We start from the raw sequence: 25,291 nt of genomic DNA on the forward strand, positions 1-25,291 counted from the left end.
TGTGACACAAACCTGTTGGAAGCATTCGGAGTTCGTTTTGGTTGTGTTTCAGATTATTATGTGCCCAATAGAAATGAATGGTTAATAATGTATTATGTCATTTTGGAGTCACTTTTATTATAAATAAGAATAAAATGTGTTTCTAAATACTTGTGTATTAATGTGGAAGCTACCATGATTACCGATAATCCTGAATGAATCGGGAATAATGATGAGTGAGGAAGTTACAGAGGGTCAAAGATCATACCCCCAAGACATGCTAACCTCTCACCACTCCCAATAACAGGGGAGGTTAGCATGTTTTGGGGGGTATGATCTTTGACCTTCTGTAACTTTATCACGATTCATTTAGGATTATTGGTGATCATGGTAGCTTCCACATTAAAATAAAAGTGTTTAGAAACATATTTTATTCTTATTTATAATAAAAGTGACTCCAAAATGGTTTATCCGTAATCATGGTATAAATGATCCGTAATCATGGTATAAATGATCCGTAATCATGGTATAAATGATCCGTAATCATGGTATAAATGATCCGTAATCATGGTATAAATGATCCGTAATCATGGTATAAATGATCCGTAATCATGGTATAAATGATCCGTAATCAGGATAGAATCATTTTAGTACAAAATAATATCATTTCCAAATTTTTATTGAGCATACAATACCGCTCAGTATTTGAATTAGACATTTTATACAGTCATTAACACTCATCTTTATCAAGGGTGTCAATCATTTTGGACCCCGCTGTACATCCACCCCACCCATCAGCCAATATATTTCAAGCCTCTAAAATCTGCCATGATCCACAACATATTGACATAGTATTTGTATTCACTTGTGTTTTGCATTAGTGCCTCTATTGCCCAATGCTCTAGTATTTCACTTTTTAAAAACCTGTTTTACATTGCACTGTTTGATTTGACCCTCAAATGTTCTACTCCCCTCATAAAGCTCCGTACTTGGTCTCATTACTTGAACAGTCTATTCTAGGCTCAACCTCTCTTTTTACGCCTCATACTCAGCTGTCCAGTCTGCTTGTGTTATAAGAACTGCCTGTCAGACAGAAGGAATGATGGCTGGACACCTTACCACTGCTCTGCTGTTGAAACGTGTAACCTGACCCTCCTTTGTATTTCAAAGACTGCCCTATAATTAGGACGCCCATGCGTCTGTTGTGACTCAAAGGTCATTGAGAACGCGCCTCACTTCTCAGTGTTGTCTTTGTCCTTGCTTTGCCTTTCACACTCTGATGCTATTAGGCTTGTGTTATTCACACACTGTAGATACGTTAACATAAAACTGTCATTGAAATGTGTTGGACTCAATGTAACTAACTGATTGCTGGTTTTATCATTATTTAGCAAGTTGAGCTTAAACGGGCAGTCTGCAGTTGCTATATCATTTTTGGAGTTATACATTCAATATATGTACCCATTGATTCTTGAAGATTATAACTTTGAAATGCCTCATAAGCTTAGCTCAACTGTCGTACCCCATCAGTATCCAAAATATAAGCTTGTTTTACTCCAATGTTTGTAAACAAAGTAAATATAAACAAAATTGTATAGCCTCAAAACATGGTTAAAGCCATCATTTTGATATCATGGATGGTCAGTCCTGGCATCCATAGCTCTAGCTATGAATTTGGGAGTAGTTACATTTCTCCAGCTCCATCCCTTTAGATTTTTACTGAAACAGGGGCGGGGACAAGCTTTGCTATTGTCTCAACTGCTGATTGCTGCTTTAAAGTGAAGGTTGCAAGAAAGGTTGTTTTTTTTCCACCTGAATGTATGTTTTATCCCAATAAAAAGGTGCACATCTCTGTACAGCAAAGTAGCTAGCTACGTTTGTTCATTACTGGGCACATGTTTTACTCTGTCATGCTGATATCCACAGATACTGGACATTAGACAGTTAGACAGAATTTTGTCACACTATGTTAGTTTCGTGGGGAAACAAACATGCAATCTACTTTAAGAATCTTTTTATTTGTGGGGTAACGGAAAAATGTTTTTGATCTCCCTATGGAGTTACTGGCTGTTGGAAAGCGCCGCACTATGGCTTATTAGCAATTAACAGGATGACATAAGTGTTCTGTTTGGATGCAGACAGTTACTGTGTGGTATTTACCTTATTTGTATGTATCATCAATCTCTCCTCCATGTGACTCACTGATGCAGGTCCAGCCTCTTGCATTGGGAGACCTTCTGTCAAGGACAGCAAGCATGACCACACACAAGAGAAATGGTATGAAGTGAACTGTCTTTGGTAGCATTAGATTATACACTATTATAGTGTCTATTGTTTTGTTTTATTTACTTCTAATTAGATTTGTTATGTCTTTAATTTCCATCTTTTGATACAGATGTGTTGGTTAACAAGTTACCTTTTTTGCTTGTGTCACGCTTCAGCAGCAAGCATAATTGCCCGTTTTATTTTCATATAATGTTGCAAGCTAGTTTCGATTTTTTTGTTGTTGTTGTTGAATTTACCAGAACGCCAGATATTTATTGAATTAGCATCGGGACAAAGGCTGACTTTTAAACCAGTAGACCTGTATGATTCCCTTTGCTTTTTCCTCCATTTGATCTTACATTTGATCTTTCTTCTCTTTCAGCTGATTCCTTTACCTTTTAAGTTCCTTCTTCCCTCAACATCTGCACATCAGCCCCAACCAGGAGGCTCCAACCAAAAAATTATAAAAAATGTGGGCCCAGTGTACACTTGTAGATCACTTCAATGTAGTCTCAGGATAGTGTTTTCTTTCCACAGGGACCACAGAAGCATCTGAGCAGGATAATATAACAGATGATGTATTGTTATTCTGAAAGGTATATTTTACCTCACTTGAAAAATATTAAGAAGGAATACAATCTGATACTTTTAATATAACACTACTACTCACAACACTTGTAGGGCCAATTCACTATTCCAGGTCATTCTTGGAGTTGCCCCAACCTCCAGTCAAAAACAGATTCTGCACACAGCTCTTTACTGTGTAGAACTTTTGCATTGTGTAGAATTTTGGATTGTATGGACTTCGTGTTACATGCTTTATTTGATATAGAAAAACATTTAGTCTCTAGTGTAGCATTAGTGCACCTCTTGTTCTGAATGTACACTGCTTTCACTATATTATTATTATTATTATTGAGTTCTCTAACTGGTTAACATTACTCAAATTGATTTCAACAGAATATTGTCATAGAATAATGTTGTCATATGTATTCAAGGCTGTAAACAAGACACTGTTTGAATACAGTGGTCTAAAATGTAAGTACACTTCGGATGATGCAGATATGGATGCTAAATTGTAATGACACAAAAAGGGTTACTGTTCAAGACAATGTATAGATACGGTCACATCTTTACCATTGTTGATGGCAAGAATAGGAATTTTCCCTCCCTCGTATTCATAGTGTCATCTTTGTTTTGTATATAAAATTGGTAAATAACCCAATTAAATTTGAGACATACTGTAAATATTACTCACAATTTTATCAAAACGTAAGCGAGGTGTTAAATGTTTGTCTTTTACTATGATACCATTTGACGTATGTTATCTGTATTTTTTTATAAAAATCAGTGTTTTTTTATATAATTATGTTAAATAATAGTGCATTTTATTCTTCCAAAATGTCTAGAAATCTTATTCATAATGGCATCAACACCAACCTTGATATCTATACCAGACATGAAAAACCTTTGGCACTAAAGGTAACATATTACAAGCAATACACAGAGATGCAATTTAAATGTACTTTATTATTTATTCTGCTCAGTAACATGGAGAAAAACTAAAGCAATAAAGTCAGGAGATTTTCTGAAAAATCCATCTGAGAGCTTCTCTTTATTGTGTCCTTTCTGTGACAGAAGATGGATAAAGGTTGCGAAAATTAACTACTGTATATTCCGAGAATTTTTTTATTATATACTATGGATTTTCACATTTTAATGGGGCAACTCCATTCAGTGTTTATTCCGAATTATACAATGGGTGGGTCTAATCCTGAATGCTGATTGGTAAAAACCGCATTCCAACCAGTGTCTATTCCACAAGTTACCACTGGCTAAATCTATGATGTTAAAATGCCTATTTACTCTGTTCCATCTGACTGCGCAATTTACTGTCTCATCAGACCAGCCAGGCAATTTATAAACTTAATCTCCACTAAAGGCATCTAGACATTATCTCATTTCTTTTAGACTAACATTTAGTTGACAACAGCGGAGATTTGTATAAACCTTCCTGTCTGTCTCTCCGACATTTGCAACATTGTTTCAATATTCAAATTCGATCTCCAAGCTGTCCCAAAGTAAAGAATGTGTCCAGATGAGACAGACAGGCAGGCAGCTTTTCTCAAGCCTGTCGAAATCATGAATCAGCATAATTTTCATGAATATACAGTTGAAGTCGGAAGTTTATATACAAGTTTATATACAAATATACAGTCATTAAAACTCGTTTTTCCAGAACTCCACACATTTTTTGTTTACAAACTATAGTTTTAGAAAATTGGTTTAGGACAAAAACAATTTTTTACAGAGAGATTATTTCACTTATAATTCACTGTATCACAATTCCAGTGGGTCAGAAGTTTACATACACTAAATTGACTGTGCCTTTAAACAGCTTGAAAAATTCCAGAAAATTATGTCATGGCTTTAGAAGCTTCTGATTGGCTAATTGACATCATTTGAGTCAATTGGAGGTGTACCTGTGGATGTATTTCAAGGCCTACCTTCAAACTCAGTGCCTCTTTGCTTGACATTATGGGAAAATCAAAAGAAATCAGCCAAGACCTCAGAAAAACAATTGTAGACCTCCACAAGTCTGGTTCATCCTTGGGAGCAATTTCCAAACGCCTGAAGGTACCACCTTGATCTGTACAAACAATAGTACGCAAGTATAAACACCATGGGGCCATGCAGCCGTCATACCGCTCAGGAAGGAGACGCGTTCTGTCTCCTAGAGATGAACGTACTTTGGTGCAAAAAGTGCAAATCAATCCCAGAACAACAGCAAAGGACCTTGTGAAGATGCTGGAGGAAACAGGTACAAAAGTATATATATCCACAGTAAAACGAGTCCTATATCGACATAACCTGAAAGGCCGCTCAGCAAGGAAGAAGTCACTACTCCAAAACCGCCATAAAAAAGCCAGACTACGGTTTGCAACTGCACATGGGGACAAAGATCGTACTTTTTGGAGAAATGTCCTCTGGTCTGATGAAACAAAAATAGAACTGTTTGGCCATAATGACCATCGTTATTTTTGGAGGAAAAAGGGGGAGGCTTGTAAGCCGAAGAACACCATCCCAACCGTCAAGCACGGGGGTGGCAGCATCATGTTGTGGGGGTGCTTTGCTGCAGGAGGGACTGGTGCCCTTCACAAAATGGATGGCTTCATGAGGAAGGAAAATTATGTGGATATATTGAAGCAACATCTCAAGACATCAGTCAGGAAGTTAAAGTTTGGTCGCAAATGGGTCTTCCAAATGGACAATGACCCCAAGCATACTTCCAAAGTTGTGACAAAATGGCTTAAGGACAACAAAGTCAAGGTATTGGAATGGCCATCACAAAGCCCTGACCTCAATCCTATAGAAAATGTGTGGCAGAACTGAAAAAGCATGTGCGAGCAAGGAGGCCTACAAACCTGACTCAGTTACACCAGCTCTGTCAGGAGGAACTTATTGTTGGAAACTTGTGGAAAGCTACCCGAAACGTTTGACCCAAGTTAAACAATTTAAAGGCAGTGCTATCAAATACTAATTGAGTGTATGTAAACTTCTGAACCACTGGGAATGTGATGAAAGAAATAAAAGCTGAAATAAATAATTCTCTCTACTATTATTCTGACATTTCACATTCTTAAAATAAAGTGGTGATCCTAACTGATCTAAGATAGGGAATTTTTACTAGGATTAAATGTCAGGAATTGTGAAAAACTGAGTTTAAATGTATTTGGCTAAGGTGTATGTAAACTTCTGACTCCAACTGTATACAAAGAACTATCAAAATGCAGCTAGTTTGCAGTCTTTCCAGCTTCAGTTTAAAGTGATTTTGTTAACCTTTTTGTTGGCTAGCTCTCGTACAACAGTGTCCTGACAAAAGAGCATATTTTCTATTCCAGATGAAATCGCGCATCATTAGCTCAATGTCGCTAGAAAACTGCTAAAAAAAATGCAAATGCAACTCCTCAGTTGTTGTTCTGGCTGCACTGTTTGACGTGACTGTAAATTAGCTGTTGTTGGCTAGCTAGCAAGCAAGGTGTTGTTGCCAGCCAGTATGGCAATAGAACATTTAGAATAAACAACTGGGTCGCGTCCATATGTGCAGAACAAGACAGGATGGTTTGGGTAGCAACCCTAGATTTGTGTCGGGATTTTATCTTGTGGAAGGATGAAATTGTATGAATAAATTCATCAAAATAACTTTTTTTATGAAAATATGTCTATCGTTATTTGAATATGTTGATAACCCGATGTATAAAAGCCATAATGTCCTCAAAGCCGGTGTTTGGAGGATATATTGGCACGGTTTGCCGGCACGAGATGAAAACAATCATCTCTGCATGTCTGTCAGACATATCAGTGTGGATGACGGATCACCAGCTCAAGCTGAACCTCGGCAAGACGGAGCTGCTCTTCCTCCCAGGGAAGGACTGCCCGTTCCATGATCTCGCCATCACGGTTGACAACTCCCTTGTGTCCTCCTCCCAGAGTGCTAAGAACCTTGGCGTGATCCTGGACAACACCCTGTTGTTCTCCACTAACATCAAGGCGGTGACCCGATCCTGTAGGTTCATGCTCTACAACATTCGCAGAGTACGACCCTGCCTCACACAGGAAGCGGCGCAGGTCCTAATCCAGGCACTTGTCATCTCCCGTCTGGATTACTGCAACTCGCTGTTGGCTGGGCTCCCTGCCTGTGCCATTAAACCCCTACAACTCATCCAGAACGCCGCAGCCCGTCTGGTGTTCAACCTTCCCAAGTTCTCTCACGTCACCCCGCTCCTCCGCTCTCTCCACTGGCTTCCAGTTGAAGCTCGCATCCGCTACAAGACCATGGTGATTGCCTACGGAGCTGTGAAGGGAACGGCACCTCCATACCTTCAGGCTCTGATCAGGCCCTACACCCAAACAAGGGCACTGCGTTCATCCACCACTGGCCTGCTGGCCCCCTACCTCTGAGGAAGCACAGTTCCCGCTCAGCCCAGTCAAAACTGTTCGCTGCTCTGGCACCCCAATGGTGGAACAAGCTCCCTCACGACGCCAGGACAGCGGAGTCAATCACCACCTTCCGGAGACACCTGAAACCCCACCTCTTTAAGGAATACCTAGGATAGGATAAAGTAATCCTTCTAACCCCCCCCTTAAAAGATTTAGATGCACTATTGTAAAGTGGTTGTTCCACTGGATATCATAAGGTGAATGCACCATTTTGTAAGTCGCTCTGGATAAGAGCGTCTCCTAAATGACTTAAATGTAAAACACCCGTGCCAATATCCACCAATCCCCGGCTTTGAGGGCATTATCACTTAAATGGGAAATTACCCTGTGTCTGTGACATCCTAAGTTGTAGTGCTTCTCTTATCAAACTAATGAACAGGTATAAGTCTACACTTTGATTTAGTGTCCTTTTTTTTATTTACTAGGCAAGTCAGTTAAGAACAAATTCTTATTTTCAACGACAGCCTAGGAACAGTGGGTTAACTGCCTTGTTCAGGGGCAGAATGACAGGTTTGTACCTTTCAGCTCGGGGATTTGATCTTGCAACCTTCCGGTTACGAGTCCAACACTCCAACCACTACGCTACCTGCCGCCCCACATTACACACTACCTTCTTATGAAACTACCATGTATATACATTTCATTTAAAGTGGGATCTTTTTTACAGAGGAAATGTATCCTTGTATAGTTTTAGAACACAATAGATGCTAGCAAGTTAATTAATATAAATGTACTGTATATATTCAATTATTAACAATATTATGGCTGTTGGATATCAAATTCCTTAAAAGTTTTCAATGATCAGCTATAAATTAAATGGGGGAATCTACCATTTATAATTAATAGAAAATTTAAACAGCAACTTCACTGACCTTGGAACCAGCATCACGACTATTAGCTCTCATCTTGTTGACCTGAGACAGCGATATCAGCCCTCTGCTCTGCCTCATCCAGTTCATGCTGAATCTTGCAGAACTTGCCCGAATTGGCTTGTTTCTCATGTGAAAAAAATATTGATGTATTTTTTACCCTTCAAATCAAGGGAACCATTGAGTTATATGATGGAAGGTTTTCTAATCAATCTTTGATTTAACAGAGATATCAGCAGGCAGGTAATTACTTACGTAGATCTTCCAGGCTGTGTAACACTCACCATGTCATCAATTTTATACAACTATGGCAGGTTCTGGGGGTGGCAGTCAATCTCCTTCACAGTAACAGCCTAAAACAAGAGTAAATTAAGTTTCCAAAGTTAATGTTGGCTCTGGCTGGAGCAGCCTACTATTTTAATTTATTCAACCAATTAATCACTGTTTTGTTTCAAATACAGAGGTTTTTTATTCAATATCAGTAAGGGAAAGGTGCATAATTCATTATATCGAGTTGTACATATTGTTCCCCATTGTCTATCCATGTGAAAACCTTTAATTAAAATATTTACCATCCCAAACTCAGTGTCAACAGTGACTTTATTCAAATTTTTTCCTGGTGATTGAGGCCTTGACGTACTTAGCACATAGCTCTCCTTCTTTATGTCAAATGCTCGAGTCTGGGCTTCCATACGCTCCTTGTCTGATTTACACAGAAAGGAAGCTGCCACCCCTAACTGAACGTGCCCCCCATCTTGAAACAGGAACACTGAATATCTACACATACATCTACAATTTCATTTAAAATATCACCTTCTGACGTGAGTAAACCTGAAAATTGTCTGTAGAACCTACAGTGAAAACAGGGTTTCAACGACACTTTTAAAATACTATTTATCCCGTGCAGTCTGAAAGATAAGCAGTCTGATGTTCCATTCGTTTTGTTTCACATTGAATGCATTGTTTGTTTAGTACATTCATCAAATAAGTTACTTTTTAATTCATGGGGATTGTACATTCATTCTTAGAATCACTAAGTTATAGTTAATACTAAATAAGCAAATTAAATGTTCTTAACTTCAGATTTATATCAGTTGTATTCTCACAGATGCTTCCATGGTTTGTTTTGTGGTAACACATTAGGGTGTACAGTCGTGGCCAAAAGTTTTGAGAATGACACAAATATAAATTTTCACAAAGTCTGCTGCCTCAGTTTGTATGATGGCAATTTGCATATACTCCAGAATGTTATGAAGAGTGATCAGGCAGGGCTGAAACGCAGTGGAAATGTTTTTGGGGGGATTCGGTTTATTTGCATGGCAAAGAGGGACTTTGCAATTAATTGCTGACATCATGTCAGTGATTATCTCGTTAACACAGGTGTGAGTGTTGACGAGGACAAGGCTGGAGATCGCTCCGTCATGCTGATTGAATTCGAATAACAGACTGGAAGCTTCAAAAGGAGGGTGGTGCTTGGAATCATTGTTCTTCCTCTGTCAACCATTGTTACCTGCAAGGAAACACGTGCCGTCATCATTGCTTTGCACAAAAAGGGCTTCACAGGCAAGGATATTGCTGCCAGTAAGACTGCACCTAAATCAACCATTTATCAGATCATCAAGAACTTCAAGGAGAGCGGTTCAATTGTTGTGAAAAAGGCTTCAGGGCACCTAAGAAAGTCCAGCAAGAGCCAGGACCGTCTCCTACAGTTGATTCAGCTGCGGGATCGGGGCACCACCAGTACAGAGCTTGCTCAGGAACGGCAGCAGGCAGGTGTGAGTGCATCTGCACCCACAGTGAGGCGAAGACTTTTGGAGGATGACCTGGTGTCAAGAAGGGCAGCAAAGAAGCCACTTCTCTCCACGAAAAACATCAGGGAGAGACTGATATTCTACAAAAGGTACAGGGATTGGACTGCTGAGGACTGGGGTGAAGTCATTTTCCCTGATGAATCCCCTTTCCGATTGTTTGGGGCATCCGGAAAAAAGCTTGTCCGGAGAAGACAATGTGAGTGCTACCATCAGTCCTGTGTCCTGTGTCATGCCAACAGTAAGCATTACCCTATTGGCTAGGATTCTCAATTGGTGTTCTGAATAACAACTTGGTTCCAAGCTAGAGAGACTGCAATCTCCAATGCTCAACACATGTCCTCACAATACTTTCCAACCTGGACTCAGGTAGATGTAACATAGTAAACGAAAATCCGGGACACTCAAATTAGTATGATATGTTAAGTTTGGTATGGTATGTATTCATTTGTGCATATCCATCATCCATTACATATGATATGTTGTGAATTACAATACGTATATGTTACGAATTACAATTTGTTGTGCTAACGTTACCTAGGTGGCTAACGTTAGCTAGTGGGCTAACAATAGTAAGTTCCCAGGATGTCACTGAGGACCAGGTCAGCATTCTCTGGGTGTACCTTTTTATAGTTCCCGGTTTGTTCCAGGGACTTTTTTAAGACGTTCTTCGAACGTTATCATAGTCTCCTGAAGGTCCGCTGAACATTCTTGGGATGTTGTATCATGGTCCCCTAGAGGTTTTGCCTAGTTCCAGGTTTGTCCCGGTTTGTCCCGGGGACGTCCCCGAGGACGTTTTTAATGCGTGCTTGGGACGTTGTTTCATGGTCCCCTGAACGTTTTTGGGACGTTGTGTCATGATCCCCCTGGAAGTTTTGTCTAGTTCCCGGTTTGTCTTGTTGACGTCCCCGAGAAAGTTTTTAGGACGTTCTTGGCAAGTTGTGTTATGGTCCCCTGAACGTTCTTGGGACATTATGTCATGGTCTACTGAAGGTCTTTGTCACATGATGGTCCCAGGTGTCCCAAATGACTATAAGTAATGAAATGGTATGGGGGGTTTAAGGTAAGTGGTATGCTGTTCAGCTAAAGTAGTGTAAAAAATCATTAATCGATGACAATATGATTACATTTGACATGATCACTTATCACTTAAGGGTGGCAGGTAGCTTAGCAGTTAGAGCATTGGGCCAGTAACCGAAAAGTTTCTGGTTTGTATACCCGAGCTAACAAGGTGAAAAATGTGTTGATGTGCCTTTGAGGGGTAAAACCCTTATTTGCTCCAAGGCCGCTGTACTTCTTTGGCTGACCCTGTAAAATTCAGTATAAAAACAAACAGCAGCGTAGCAGGTCTTCACACAAACCGGTGCCCCCGGCACCTACTACCATACCCCATTCAAAGGAACTTAAAGCATTTGTCCTGCCAATTCACCCTCTGAATGGCACACATACGCAATCCATTTCTCAAGGCTTAAACTCCTTCTTTAACCTGTCTCTACACATCTACACTGATTTGAAGTGGATTTAACAAGTGATATCAATAAAGGATCATAGCTTTCACCTGGATTCACCTGGTCAGTCTATGTAATGGAAAGAGCAGGTGTCCTTAATTTTTTTGTAACATTAGTTTTTCTATGATTTAAAGCTATAGTGGTCTTAGTTTCTATGATAACGTGAGGCAGTTGTACAACATTTTATTAAAGTACAAATACGTCATATTCTTTTAAATCAAGGGATATATTTCAGCGTTGGGGAGGGGTAGGTGAACCAAATTCAAATTTTGGTAGTTTTTTCTGTGGTGTAGCTAACTACTGGAACTACACACTACTTTTGGGTGAAAAAAAAGAGAAAAGAATATAAGGGAAATGGGAGATCATTTCCTTTAATATTCAGCATCAGACTTGCCTAATTCTCACTTCAAACATAGTTGTTGTGCTTAATAGGCTAAGTTACACATTCTGTTAACACCTGACCCAGAGTGATCTGATCTTGCAATTTGTAGTCTATGACATTACAGATTTAGATATGAGGATTTTTCCCAAAGTAGCTTGGATGTAATGAACTACTTTTCAAAGTAGCTTTAGTTCAGTAAAAAAAAAAATCTTAACGGTAGCTTTAGTGTAGCTTAACTTCTAATGTAAAGTAATTGGTGGTTTGGTAAACTATGATTTTGGAGTAGCTTCCCGAAAACTTATATTTTATTAGTTGAAATGACTGTACATTTTACAGACTGTGGCTTTAAGAACAGGTGCAGTTTCACTTGAATATCCAATTACAATGGGTTGTATTCATTTTCAAATCAAATCAAATTTTATTAGTCACATGCGCCAAATACAACAGGTGTAGACCTTACAGTGAAATGCTTACTAACCAACAAAGCAGTTTAAAAAAATACAGATAAGAATAAGAGATAAATGTAACAAGTAACTAAAGAGCAGCAGTAAAATAACAATAGCGAGACTATATACAGAGGGGTACCGATACAGAGTCAATGTGCAGGGACAACGGTTAGTTGAGGTAGTATGTACATGAAGGTAGAGTTATTAAAGTAACTATGCATAGATGGCAACAGAGAGTAGCAGTGTTTTAAAGAGGTGGGGGGGGGGCAATGCAAATAGACTAGATGTTCAGGAGTCTTATGACTTGGGGGTAGAAGCTGTTTAGAAGCCTCTTGGACCTAGACTTGGCGCTCAGGTATCGCTTGCCGTGCGGTAGCAGAGAGAACAGTCTATGACTAGGGTGGCTGGACACTTTTAAAATGTTTAGGGCCTTCCTCTGACACTGCCTAGTATAGAGGTCCTGGATGGCAGGAATCATGGCCCCAGTGATGTACTGGGCTGTTCCCACTACCCTCTGGAGTGCCTTGCGGTTGGAGGCAGAGCAGTTGCCATACCAGGCAGTGATGCAACCAGTCAGGATGCTCTCGATGGTGCAGCTGTAGAATCTTTTGAGGATCTGAGGACCCATGCCAAATCTTCGAAGTCTCCTGAGGGGGAATAGGTTTTGTCTTCATGACTGTCTTGGTGTGCTTGGACCATGTTAGTTTGTTGGTGATGTGGACACTAAGGAACTTGAAGTTCTCAACCTGCTCCACTACAGTCCCGTCGATGAGAATGGGGACGTGCTCGGTTCTCTTTTTCCTGTAGTCCGCAATCATCTCCTTTGTCTTGATTATGTTGAAGGAGAGGTTGTTGTCCTGGCACCACACTGCCAGGTCTCTGACCTCCTCCCTATAGGCTGTCTCATCGTTGTCGGTAATCAGGCCTACCACTTGTGTCATCTGCAAATTTAATGATCGTGTTGGAGTCGTGCCTGGACGAGCAGTCATGAGTGAACAGGGAGTACATGAGGGGACTGAGCACGCACCACTGAGGGGCCCCTGTGTTGAGGATCAGTGTGGCGGATGTGTTGTTACCTAACCTTACCACCTGGGGGCGGCCCATCAGGAAGTCCAGGATCTAGTTGCAGAGGGAGGTGTTTAGTCCCAGGGTCCCTAGCTTATTGATGAGCTTTGAGGGCACTATGGTGTTGAACGCTGAGCTGTAGTCAATGAATAGCATTCTCACATAGGTGTTCCTTTTGTCCAGGTGGGAAAGTGCAGTGTGGAGTGCAATAGAGATTGCATCATCTGTGGATCTGTTGGGACGGTATGCAAATTGGAGTGGGTCTAGGGTTTCTGGGATGGTGGTGTTGATGTGAGCCATGACGAGCCTTTCGAAGCACATCATGGCTACAGACGTGAGTGCTACGGGTCGGTAGTCATTTAGGCAGGTTACCTTAGTGTTCTTCGGCACAGGCACTATGGTGGTCTGCTTAAAACATGTTGGTATTACAGACTCAGACAGGGAGAGGTTGAAAATGTCAGTGAATACACTTGCCAGTTGGTCAGTGCGTGCTCGCAGTACACGTCCTGATAATCCGTCTGGCCCTGTAGCCTTGTGAATGTTGACCTGTTTAAAGGTCTTACTCACATCAGCTGCAGATAGCGTGATCACACAGTCTTCCAGAACAGCTGGTGGTCTCATGCATGTTTCACTGTTATTTGCCTCGAAGCGAGCATAGAAGTAGTTTAGCTCGTCTGGTAGGCTCGTGTCACTGGGCAGCTCTCATCTGTGCTTCCCTTTGTAGTCTGTAATGGTTTGCAAGCCCTGACACATCCGATGAGCATCAGAGCCGGTGTAGTACGATTCGATCTTAGTCCTGTATTAATGCTTTGCCTGTTTGATGGTTCGTCGGAGGGCATAGCGGGATTTCTTATAAGCTTCCAGATTAGAGTCCCACTCCTTGAAAGCGGCAGCTCTAACCTTTAGCTCAGTGCGGATGCTGCCTGTAATCTATGGCTTCTGGTTGGGGTATGTACGTACGGTCACTGTGGGGACAATGTCATCGATGCACTTATTAATGAAGCCAATGACTGATGTGGTGTACTCTTCAATGCCATCGGAGGAATCCCGGAACATATTCCAGTCTGTGCTAGCAAAACAGTCCTGTAGCTTAGCATCTGCTTCATCTGACCACTTTGTTATTGATCTAGTCACTGGTGCTTCCTGCTTTAATTATTTGCTTGTGAGCAGGAATCAGGAGGATAGAATTATGGTCAGATTTGCCAAATGGAGGGCGAGGGAGAGCTTTGTATGCCTCTCTGTGTGTGGAGTATAGGTGGACCAGAATTATTTTACCTCTGGTTGCACATTTAACATGCTGATAGAAATTTGGTAAAACGGATTTAAGTTTCCCTGCATTAAAGTCCCCGGCTGCTAGGAGCACCGCCTCTGGGTGAGCGTTTTCTTGTTTGCTTATGGCGGAATACAGCTCATTCAATGCTGTGTTAGTGCCAGCCTCTGACTGTGGTGGTATGTAAACAGCTACAAAGAATACAGATGAAAACTCTTTCGGTAGGTAGTGTGGTCTACAGCTTATCATGAGATACTCTACCTCAGGCAAGCAATAGCTCGAGACTTCCTTAGATATCGTGCACCAGCTGTTATTTACAAAAATGCATAGTCCGCCGTCGCTTGTCTTACCAGACGCTGCTGTTCTATCCTGCTGGTACATCGTACAACCAGCCTGCTGCATGTTGATATTGTCGTCGTTCAGCCACAACTCCGTGAAGCATAAGATGTTACAGTTTTTAATGTCCCGTTGGAAGTTTAGTCTTCTGCGTAACTCGTTGATTTTATTCTCAGAGGATTGCACGTTTGCTAGCAGGATGGAGGGAAGTGGGGGTTTATTCGATCGCCTACGAATTCTCAGAAGGCAGCCCGCCCTTCAGCCCCTCTTTCTCCGCCTCCTCTTCACGCAGATCACGAGGATCGGGGCCTGTTCCCGAGGAAGCAGTATATCCTTCGCGTCGGGCTCGTCACAGTCGTGAAAGGAAAAAAAGGATTCTGCTAATCCGTGGTGAGTAATCACAGTCCTGATGTCTAGAAGTTATTTTCGGTCATAAGAGACGGTAACGGCAACATTATGTACAAAATAAGTAAAAAAACAAGTTACAAACAACGCAAATAAACGAACAAAAGCACAATCGGTTGGGGCACGTAAAACGTTTGCCTTCTTCTCCGGCGCCATTTTAGCTCACACCCAATGTCCATGGGATAAATAGCTTGAGGAGTGTGTCAGTTGTAGCGTGGTTAACACCTAGACAGCATAAACATTCTGAATGAACTTGCAGTGTGTGCTTCCTTTACTGCATTGTGTGAAAATAGATTGAATTGGGGCCTTTCTCAAGAGTGTGTGCCTACACTCTACAACCTGGGTGTGGAAGTTTATGACTCTTACCTGTTGTTGGACACCTCTTGGATAGGTTTGGTGGAAAGGCTCTCTACTGAGAATGAAATAGACAAATACAAAGACCAATATCAGTCAACTGACCAGCTATGTATTTGCTGATTTGTGCAATCATAGTAGTTAGGTCCTTTAATTATTATCTTCCTTTGCATACTGCCTCTATGTGCTTACCTTCATGTGTTCGGTGACTTGTCTCGCTTCAGGCCTGTATCCATCTTTATAAAGAGTGTTGTTCAGCCCTACATAGAGAGCCCATAAACAATTGTGTCATTATTCCTTCCCTTTATCCTTGAGGACAAATATAAACCTGTGAAATTGTTATTGGATTCCTTCAACTGACCATGAGGCACTTCAATGTGCTTGAATGTGTGGGCCTCACCATCTGACATTGTAATAGCTGCAGCCTTCTCACACAAATAATTCCAGGCCACAAATGGAAGGGGGGACTCCATTTACCTCATGAGTTGTTAACAAAACTTTCACCCAGGTGCGTCATACCTGAGCTGGAAACAGAAGATAATGTTTATTTTACACATAATTAATTCAAAGATATCCAATTTTAATATCAGTGCTCCTTAAAAAAAAGGTTACATGATGTTTATATGCGTCCAACATGTCAGATACTGGTAACACTTTCAAAAACAATATGCTATTGAAGCCTTGGTGAATAGCCTTTTGTTTATTCCCCCTGCTATTTATTAGCATCCTCTGTGTAAAGTTTGCATCAACTCAGTCTTAGTACATTGCATACACAAAAACATGCGTAGCCCGTGTATTTCTCCATTAGACTGAGTGAATATCTGAAAAGGTGCTGAGACAAGGGGCATGAGGTCTTGGATTTGGAAGTGTCACACTGTTAAAGATCAAGAAGTGTGAAGCTGTTAACAAGGTGACGATGTACTGGTGACATAGCTGTAAAGGGTGTTACATCCTTCAAGACCTGTGCATATGACCCCTGTATAGTATAATGTATCAACGTTGGAGCCCTTTTGACTCCTACAACTTCACACCTTGGCCCTCGCTTCAGCCTTGAGGTTCTGCAATTAGCTTCCAAAGCTGAGCATACCATCCCCTAACCTTCAATGACTCGCTAAGGATCCCATTCCCAGCTGTCGTGTGTAACGCTTGATGTACTTGAACACATGGATTCACCTTAACCTATTCTTCTGTTGTCATTTGTCTCCATAGATTGCCAGACTGCCAAGCCATCTCTACTGCTCCCCCAGGCTAAGACCATCTCTTCCCTCACTAAGGCACATCGGTTCCCTGACAGGGGGTGAAAGAAAGATATAGGCTAAATAGGTTAGTGATGCAGGAGTAGCCTCCACAAATCTTCCTCTAGCAACAGAATCAGCACTGACCCAAGGTAAGTCATAATGACATTATCTGTAAGTCCTACCGGACTGTCAGCATGCAGTATTCAATGTGCAGGTGCAGGGATATTATCTTTAAAGAAATGTGTGTATTAAATAGCTGCAGCCTTCTCACATAAATAATTCCAGGCCATGAAAGAACACATACCTTCCTCAAGCAACTCATGGGCTTTTAACAAAGAGGACTCCATTTATTTATGAGAATCTTCCACCCAGGGCGTCATGGAAAAATACAATACATTGTTTATTTTACACATAATTAAGTAACATTTAGCGAATTTACTATCAGTTTCTCCTTTAAAATAATAGGTGCATTACTCCTCTGCTTTCACCATGGCAGATGTCATTCACCTTCAAAGACAATATCCCAATTGAAACCTTGGTAAATAATATTTTCTATAGTTTTTCTCTTGTGATTTATTAACATCCTATGTTTAATGTATGCATTAACTCAGTCTTAAGCCTTGGTTACAACACTGTATTATTTTAATAGGATCCCCGTTAGCTGTTGTGATAGTTAGGGTTAGATGATTGGTAGACGGGTTGCGAACTGAATGTGATCAGATCTTCCTGACCACCTCCAGAGATAGTTCGGGACGTGTTGCATAATTGTGTAGATGTGTAAATGAATCTGGACATTCAAATAGTTTAAATTGGGCCAACGTCAACATTATCCTGCCCTGTGACAATGGATAACGTAATATCACTGAATAATATAATAACTTATTTTATAATGTATTAAAAATGGACAATGTAATAAAAAGCCAGTTAATGTAAAACAAATGTTGATCTGATACGTTACTGTGTCCCAGATAATGTAATAGGTTATTGCATTATCTGGTGGTCATTACAATATCAGGTGAGCAACAAACGTTCTGACCTGCTTGATACAAGGTCTCAGGCAAGGTTATTATTCAGAAATAGTTTTTGGGGGTCTCAGTTGATGACTGCCCAGATAAGTGTAACAGACGTCGTGTCTGAGACACGTTGGCTGTAGGAAGAGACTAGTGAAAGTGTGAAGCTGTCTACAAGGTGGTAATGTAGTGGTTGACATAGCTGGAAAGAAAGCTGCCTCCTTCAAGACCTGTGTTTGCAGGGCATAAGTGCCCTGTATTGTCTACTGTAATCCCTTTTGACTCCTACAACTTCACGCCTTGTGCCTCGCTTCAGCCTTGAGGTTCTGTCATTAGCTTCCAGAGCTAAACATACCAGTCTGTGTACTTCAATGTGTCCCAATCCCTCCCATTCTCAGCTGTCGTGGTGGTAGGGAGGGTGCATTTGAGACTTGCTTGATGCACTTGAACAAATGTTCACTTAGAGCTGAAGATCTGCCCTATATCGCAATGTTCCCTCGTTCGGGGAGACTGAATTCACAGTAAACGCTGCATTTGTTGGCTCAATCAGAAATTACCTTCAGCGCTACCTTCAGCGCTATGGATTGAATCAAGCCCTTACAGTTATTGAAGGGGTTGAAGAAATGGTTCAACTAAATTACAAAATGACATATTGGTTTCATTAACCAGTAAGCAGTCTATGGACTAGGTAAGACAGCAATCCATGCTTTGGCTTTGTTTACCTGGCCACTGTCTACAAATGCTAACTTTTTTGCATTTCTGACCTAAAACCAATGCAAGTCAATATCCCAGATACAAGGAAACTGATATGTAAATGTGTAATTTGGATGAACTATCCCTTTATGGGTTTATTTGAGTCTTGTTTGATGTACTTGAACACATGGATTCCCCTTAACCTATTCTCCAGTCATCCTTTGTCTCCATAGATTTACAGACTGCCACACCATCTCCACTGCTCCCCCAGGCTACGACCATCTCTTCCCTCACAGGGAGTGAGTGAAAGAAGAGAGGATGTGTCGTTGGCTAGCAAAGTGACGCAGAGGTAACTTCCACTCCACACCAGAGTGCTGTGTGTGCTCTTAAAATGATTTCCAACAAAATAATATGTTGCTTAGGCATTTTTATTGCGACTTTCACCAGATTGAAAAACAAGTAGAATTTCTTAAAGTACTATTCAACATGCAGTATTGCTTTCCAGAATCTTAGATCATTCCTCAGATATCATATGAAGATCGCTTTACTACATGTACATCAAACAAATTTTCCTCTAGCAACAGAATCAGCACTGACCAAGGTAAGTCATAATGACATTATCTTTAACTCCTCTCGAACTGTCAGCAGGCAGTATTCAATGTGCAAGGGATATTATGTTTTTGACGGCTAAGAGAAAACTGGATATTAACTCAGGCTTTAGATGTAATAATAAAAGTAAAACAAGTAAAAAAAGTAGTATACTTATAAACAAAAGCAGTACATTTCCTAAATTGATTGAATTATACTTCAAAGAAATTATTTGGGTACTTTTTTGGTTTAAATTTGCCCACTTCTTTGTACTATTTGTACTCTGAATGCATTTTAGTCACATTTATTATTTTCAGTATAACTTATAATAGAGCTTCCACAAAATAATCTAATTAAATTATTTATTTTTATAATTAAATGTCTGTTTTTTTTTTTTTATTTCACCTTTATTTAACCAGGTAGACCAGTTGAGAACAAGTTCTCATTTACAACTGCGACCTGGCCAAGATAAAGCAAAGCAGTGCGACACAAACAACACAGAGTTACACATGGGATAAACAAACATACAGTCAATAACACAATAGAAAAATCTATTTACTGTGTGTGCAAATGTAGTAAGATTAGGGAGGTAAGGCAATAAATAGGCCATAGTGGCGAAATAATTACAATTTAGCAATTAAACACAGGAGTGATAGAAGATGAATGTGCAGAAGATGAATGTGCAAGTAGAGATACTGGGTGCAAAGGAGCAACAAAAAAAAAATAACAATATGGGGATGAGGTAGTTGGGTGGGCTATTTACAGATGGGCTGTGTACAGGTGCAATGATCAGTAAGCTGTTCTGACAGCTGGTTCTTAAAGTTAGTGAGGGAGATATAAGTCTCCAGCTTCAGTGATTTTAGCAATTCCTTTCAGTCATTGGCAGCAGAGAACTGTAAGGAAAGGCGGCCAAAAGAGGAGTTGGCTTTGGGGATGACCAGTGAAATATACCTGCTGGAGCGCGAGCTACAGGTGGGTGCTGCTATGGTGACCAGTGAGCTGAGATAAGGCGGGGCTTTACCTAGCAAAGACTTATAGATGACCTGGAGCCAGTGGGTTTGGCGATGAATATGAAGCGAGGGCCAGCCAACGAGAGCATACAGGTCGCAGTGGTGGGTAGTATATGGGGCTTTGGTGACAAAACAGATGGCACTGTGATAGACTACATCCAATTTGCTGAGTAGAGTGTTGGAGGCTATTTTGTAAATGTCAAGGATTGGCAGGATAGTCAGTTTTACGAGGGTATGTTTGGCAGCATGAATGAAGGATGCTTTGTTGCGAAATAGGAAGCCGATTCTAGATTTAATTTTGGATTGGAGACGCTTAATGTGAGTCTGGAAGGAGAGTGTACGGTCTAACCAGACCTAGGTATTTGTAGTTGTCCACATATTCTAAGTCAGAACCGTCCAGAGTAGTGATAAGTGGCAGCATATAACACTAATAATAACAATAATAATGTACTGTGTCTCAACCCCATACACAGAGACCTGCACCAACTTATAACAAGTAAAAACAGACATTTAGGGCTCTTTTCAATCAGATCAACTTTAGTCGACATCTGCATAGCGGTTGTTTTAGCCGTGTCGGAGGTGGAACTGCATTAGCGCTGTCAAATCCACAAGTGGCTTCTGGCATTATAAATAAAGCAGACATTGCCATTGGCTGCACTAAGAGTTGTATTAAGAGGAATCTCATGCAGCCTGGTTTACAAGTTCAAACACTGGAATGTGAGATGTAATCTACACCTCGATTAGGCTGATGGGAATCCTCATTATCTCGTTTAAGGATTTTCATCTTGATCGTCATTATTTCTATAAAGAAACAAAATATGCTTCTCTGCATCGCTGCTAAAATCTGGGTAAAAGATTGAAAGGAATGTGAGTCTTGTTCATTACATGTAGATATTGCTTGCTTTTCTAAAGTCTACCAAACTTGCCAGCAGTTAGACAAGCTAGCTATGCAAACTTGATTGATAGCCTGAAATGGTTTCTTGGTAGCTAGTTATGAGTTTGGGGACCTACAGTATCTGGGCTAGCTAAAGCCAACTTCATAAAATTACTAGGTATTACAGCGAAACAACAACATTAAAAAAAGATGAACAGGACAGCTCTGAGGGTGACATTCCCCTGTGCCCCCTATGGGCATGCCACCTTCGGTGTCTACTACGGAATGTGCATCATTTCACAGTCATAGTAGAAATGTTAATAATTTCACCCAGGTTGAACTAATACACTATTATCAGATTCCCCAAATATGGTTAGTTGGAATTCCAGGTATTCATAGGAAATGAGTGGGTGTCATGGTCTGTCTCGAAGACTGAGAAAATAGCCTTCATTTTATAGGACCTCACTTCAATGTCCTCTCTGTTTTTTGGTGTAGGACAGTCCATGAGCTCTGTTAACTTACCAGAAGTGGCAGGAGAAGCCAGTACAGAGCTGGTTAATGGTACAGCTTATTTTCTACCTTCCCCAAGTGGGCAGCGTGGGAAGTACAGGGAGAACATTCTGAGTTTACAGCCCAGGAGGTCACACACACTGGTTTCACCCGTACTGTAGACAGGGGAAGACAGAAGAAGTGTTAGCTCGTTGTTTCCTTGTAGTCTTTGTATTTTTAATTAAAGGTAAGCTAAATATTTGACTCCTTAGTGGGAAATAGATGTTCCTATATTTACCATCTGTAATAATATTTTGTTGATTAGTACAGTAATGTAATGAGTGTTGTGTTGAATAAATATTGTGTTGATCAATAATGAGTAGTGTCATTAATTCAATAAATGAATAAAGCAGAACTGTTTCAGTAGCCTAAATGTCTCTTTAATATTGTGCATTTTTTATTTTTTTATTTAACATTCATGTGACCCACAAAATAAAAACATGTCTGGTGTCTTTATACAGTAAGATATGTAGCCATGCTTGGTTAGTTGTCCATAATCTATGACCTAATAATATTTATAATAACCCTACCATTGACATTGGCAAGCCTAAAATGGTCCGATTGACAAAACTTTGCCTTCATGTCATGCAAAATAGACATCATGCGTTTGAAAGGTTAGCTAGGCTCTTTTGGCTGTTCTGAGACACTTGTTTCATGCTTTAACACTCTCTCCAGTGTTAGAGCTATGTACAGCAATATGGCAAAAGAAAAATGACTTCACTATAAGATTTCTGCAGTGACGCATGGGAGTGAAGTAGCTTAAGTTAATTACATTGACCTCTCAGACTGAAGTGAATCCCTTGCGAGCAGAACTTGTGCATTGCAGGCAGGAAAGCAAGCACAAATTCAAAGGATCAATGCAAATAGTAGAAGCTCACACAACCTTCAACACACAGTGCCCTCCGTAATTATTGGGACAGTGAAGCATTCTTTCTTCTTTTGGATCTATACTCCAATAGTTTGGATTTGAAATCAAACAATGACTATGAAGTTAAATTGCACACTGTCAGCTTTAATTTGAGGGTATATTCATACACATCAGGTGAACCATTTAGAATTTACAGCACTTTTGTACATTTGTCCCCATTTTAGGGCAACAAAAGTATTGGGACAAATTCACTTATGTGTATTAAAGTAGTAAAAAGTTGAGTATTTGGTCCCATATTCAATGTCTACATCAAGCTTGTGACTCTACAAATATGTTGAATGCATTTGCTGTTTGTTTTGGTTGTGTTTCAGATTATTTTGTGTTCAATTGAAATGAATGGTAAATAATGTATTATGTCATTTTGGAGTCACTTGTATTGTAAATAAGGATAGAATGTTTCTAAACACTTCTACATTAATGTGGATGTTACCATGATTATGTATAATCCTGAATGAATTGTGAATAATGATGAGTGAGAAAGTTACAGATGCACAAATATCATACCCCAAAGACATGCTAACCTCTCAGCATTACAATAACATAGGTTAGCATTTTTGGGGGGGGTATGATATTTGTGTGTATATAACTTTCTCACTCATCATTATTCATGATACATTCAGGATTATCCGTCATCATGGTAGCATCCACATTCATGTAGAAGTGTTTAGAAACATATTCTATTCTTATTTACAATAAAAGTGACTTCAAAATGACACAATACATTATTTACCATTAATTTATATTGGGTACAAAATAATCTGAAACACAACCAAAACAAACAGAAAATGCTTCCAACAAGTTTGTAGAGTCACAAGCTTGATGTAGACATTGCGGGCTATGAATATGGGACCAAATACTTAACTCTTTACTACTTTAATACACATATAAGTGAATTTGTCCCAATAATTTTGCGCCCCTAAAATGGGGGGAGACTATGTCCAAAAACTGCTGTAATTTCTAAACGGTTCACCCGATATTGATGAAAGTACACTCAAATGAAGCTGATATTCTGCACTTTAACCTTGTCTGATTTGAAGTACAGATTTGAAGTATAGAGCCAAACGAAGAAAAAATGCTTCACTGTCCCAATAATTATGTATGGCACGGTATGTTCATGAATTTGACAGAATGTATTAATTCCCCAGCCCCATCCCACAGCTTGTGGTGGTGCTGCAGTGTGCTTGTTAAGATTCAGCTTCAGCCTAGTAGGACTATTGTATCAAAGCATCACAGCATTTTCAATTTATCTGTTTTTGATCATTGCCAGAAAAATAATACCTACATACATTTACATTTTAGTAATATCAACATTATTAAATCTCAGAGAGAAAACATAAAATCGGATATCAGAATCCTGAGCCTACCTTGTGCTGAGAACCCTACTTGCTGTGGAGAAGTATTTTTATTTGCCGTAGAGGAGCCTGCTAATAATAGGACCTGATTCAGGTCTGCGCACAAAGACATTAATAAAACACTCCCACGAAAGTCCACAATTGCTCATATGGTAAATACGTGCAGAATCTGCTACAATGTAATTTTATTTTACCATTATGTTAAACCTTTCAATATGCAGGTTGTTCATCAGAAATTTGTGTTAGATAATAGCCTAATTGGTCAATGCAGCTTTTGTGTTTCACACTTGTTCACTATTTTCACAATCAATAACCCACACAATCAATATAAGGAAATTATATTGAAATAATTGTATTACTGTATTTATTTCCAGATCAGCTTTTACCTTGTCTGACCAAGTGGAGAGGTTTACTTTGTTAGTGGACACAATACAGACATTACATTTCTTTTTTAAAGACTGTCTACCCTCTACATTTTGTGGATTTATCTGTCACAAAGATTGTGTAAGTAAATGAGACGTCCTAAATGCTTTACTATTGTGAGTAGTGTAGTCCTATAATGTTTGTGTTTGTCCAATTCTTTGAAAGTTATCACGATTATTTGATTAGCTAAGTCATTAGGGAAGGTATTTTGTAATTAATGTGGCTAGATTTTGTTACTTGAAGAATACAGAAATCCAACATGTCCCCAACAATGCTTTCCTTATCGATCATATGATGTGTTGGTAGATACTGTGCTCAGAGCTATGGCCTCTCTTTATAAAGAGCACTGGTGTCCGTTTAAAAGTGTTGGTATCCCAGGCATCCCACTGCATCAGTTATTGCGGTTGACTTTATTCATTCTTGCTCACAATTTACAGAAAAACTGAAGAAATGCAGAATTTACATAATACAAAATGTCATTGAAAACAGTGTGTGTAAACCAAATGTAGAATGTGGGATAAAAAGAAGAATGAGGCCTAGCTGTTGCCATCTCTCAACTTGTTGGCTTGTGAGATATAACCTGAGCTGGATCGTTCCACGAAATTAGTCCCTTTTGCGTCCCTTTGATGTTTTAAGTAGAAATTGTGCACCAATATTGCATTTTAAAAGCCTGTTATATTATGTGACGTGCCCTTTAATATAGGCCACATGTAAAATTCAATAAATCTGAATAAAGACTTGCTAAAGTGCCAAAATTCTGTATTTTGACATGTCCCTCTGTCTCTGTGAATTCTAGGAAGATTTTAACCCACTTAACCCCAAAATGTTTCCAAGTTTTCATCATCATTGTAAAGACCTAGTTATTTTGTTGCTTTGACAAAGTCATTACTGAGGAGTATTATTGATTTCATGTGATTAGTGATTCAATTTAAGGACGA

The 25,291-nt window shown here is 39.8% G+C and overlaps 2 long non-coding RNA genes across 2 annotated transcripts in view; one reads left to right on the top strand and one right to left on the bottom strand.

The window, feature by feature from the left end:
* The window catches only part of LOC123731529 (uncharacterized), a 30,682-nt gene extending 26,840 nt beyond the window's left edge, over positions 1 to 3,842 (top strand). Inside the window, exons 3-4 of the long non-coding RNA XR_006762687.1 lie at positions 2,190 to 2,256; positions 2,627 to 3,842. This is a non-coding gene — a long non-coding RNA (uncharacterized lncRNA). The remainder of the gene's footprint in view (positions 1 to 2,189; positions 2,257 to 2,626) is intronic.
* On the bottom strand, positions 2,016 to 21,707 carry LOC106590272 (uncharacterized). The gene is made up of 7 exons (XR_001325024.2): positions 21,624 to 21,707; positions 16,089 to 16,212; positions 15,881 to 15,948; positions 15,701 to 15,746; positions 8,399 to 8,467; positions 8,118 to 8,241; positions 2,016 to 2,216 (listed from the first exon to the last, which is right to left on the bottom strand). It is a non-coding gene; the product is annotated as an uncharacterized lncRNA (long non-coding RNA).
* Positions 21,708 to 25,291: the final 3,584 nt, after the last annotated feature.

This window comes from Salmo salar, chromosome ssa29, assembly GCF_905237065.1.
Source record: "Salmo salar chromosome ssa29, Ssal_v3.1, whole genome shotgun sequence".
Lineage (NCBI taxonomy): Eukaryota > Metazoa > Chordata > Actinopteri > Salmoniformes > Salmonidae > Salmo > Salmo salar.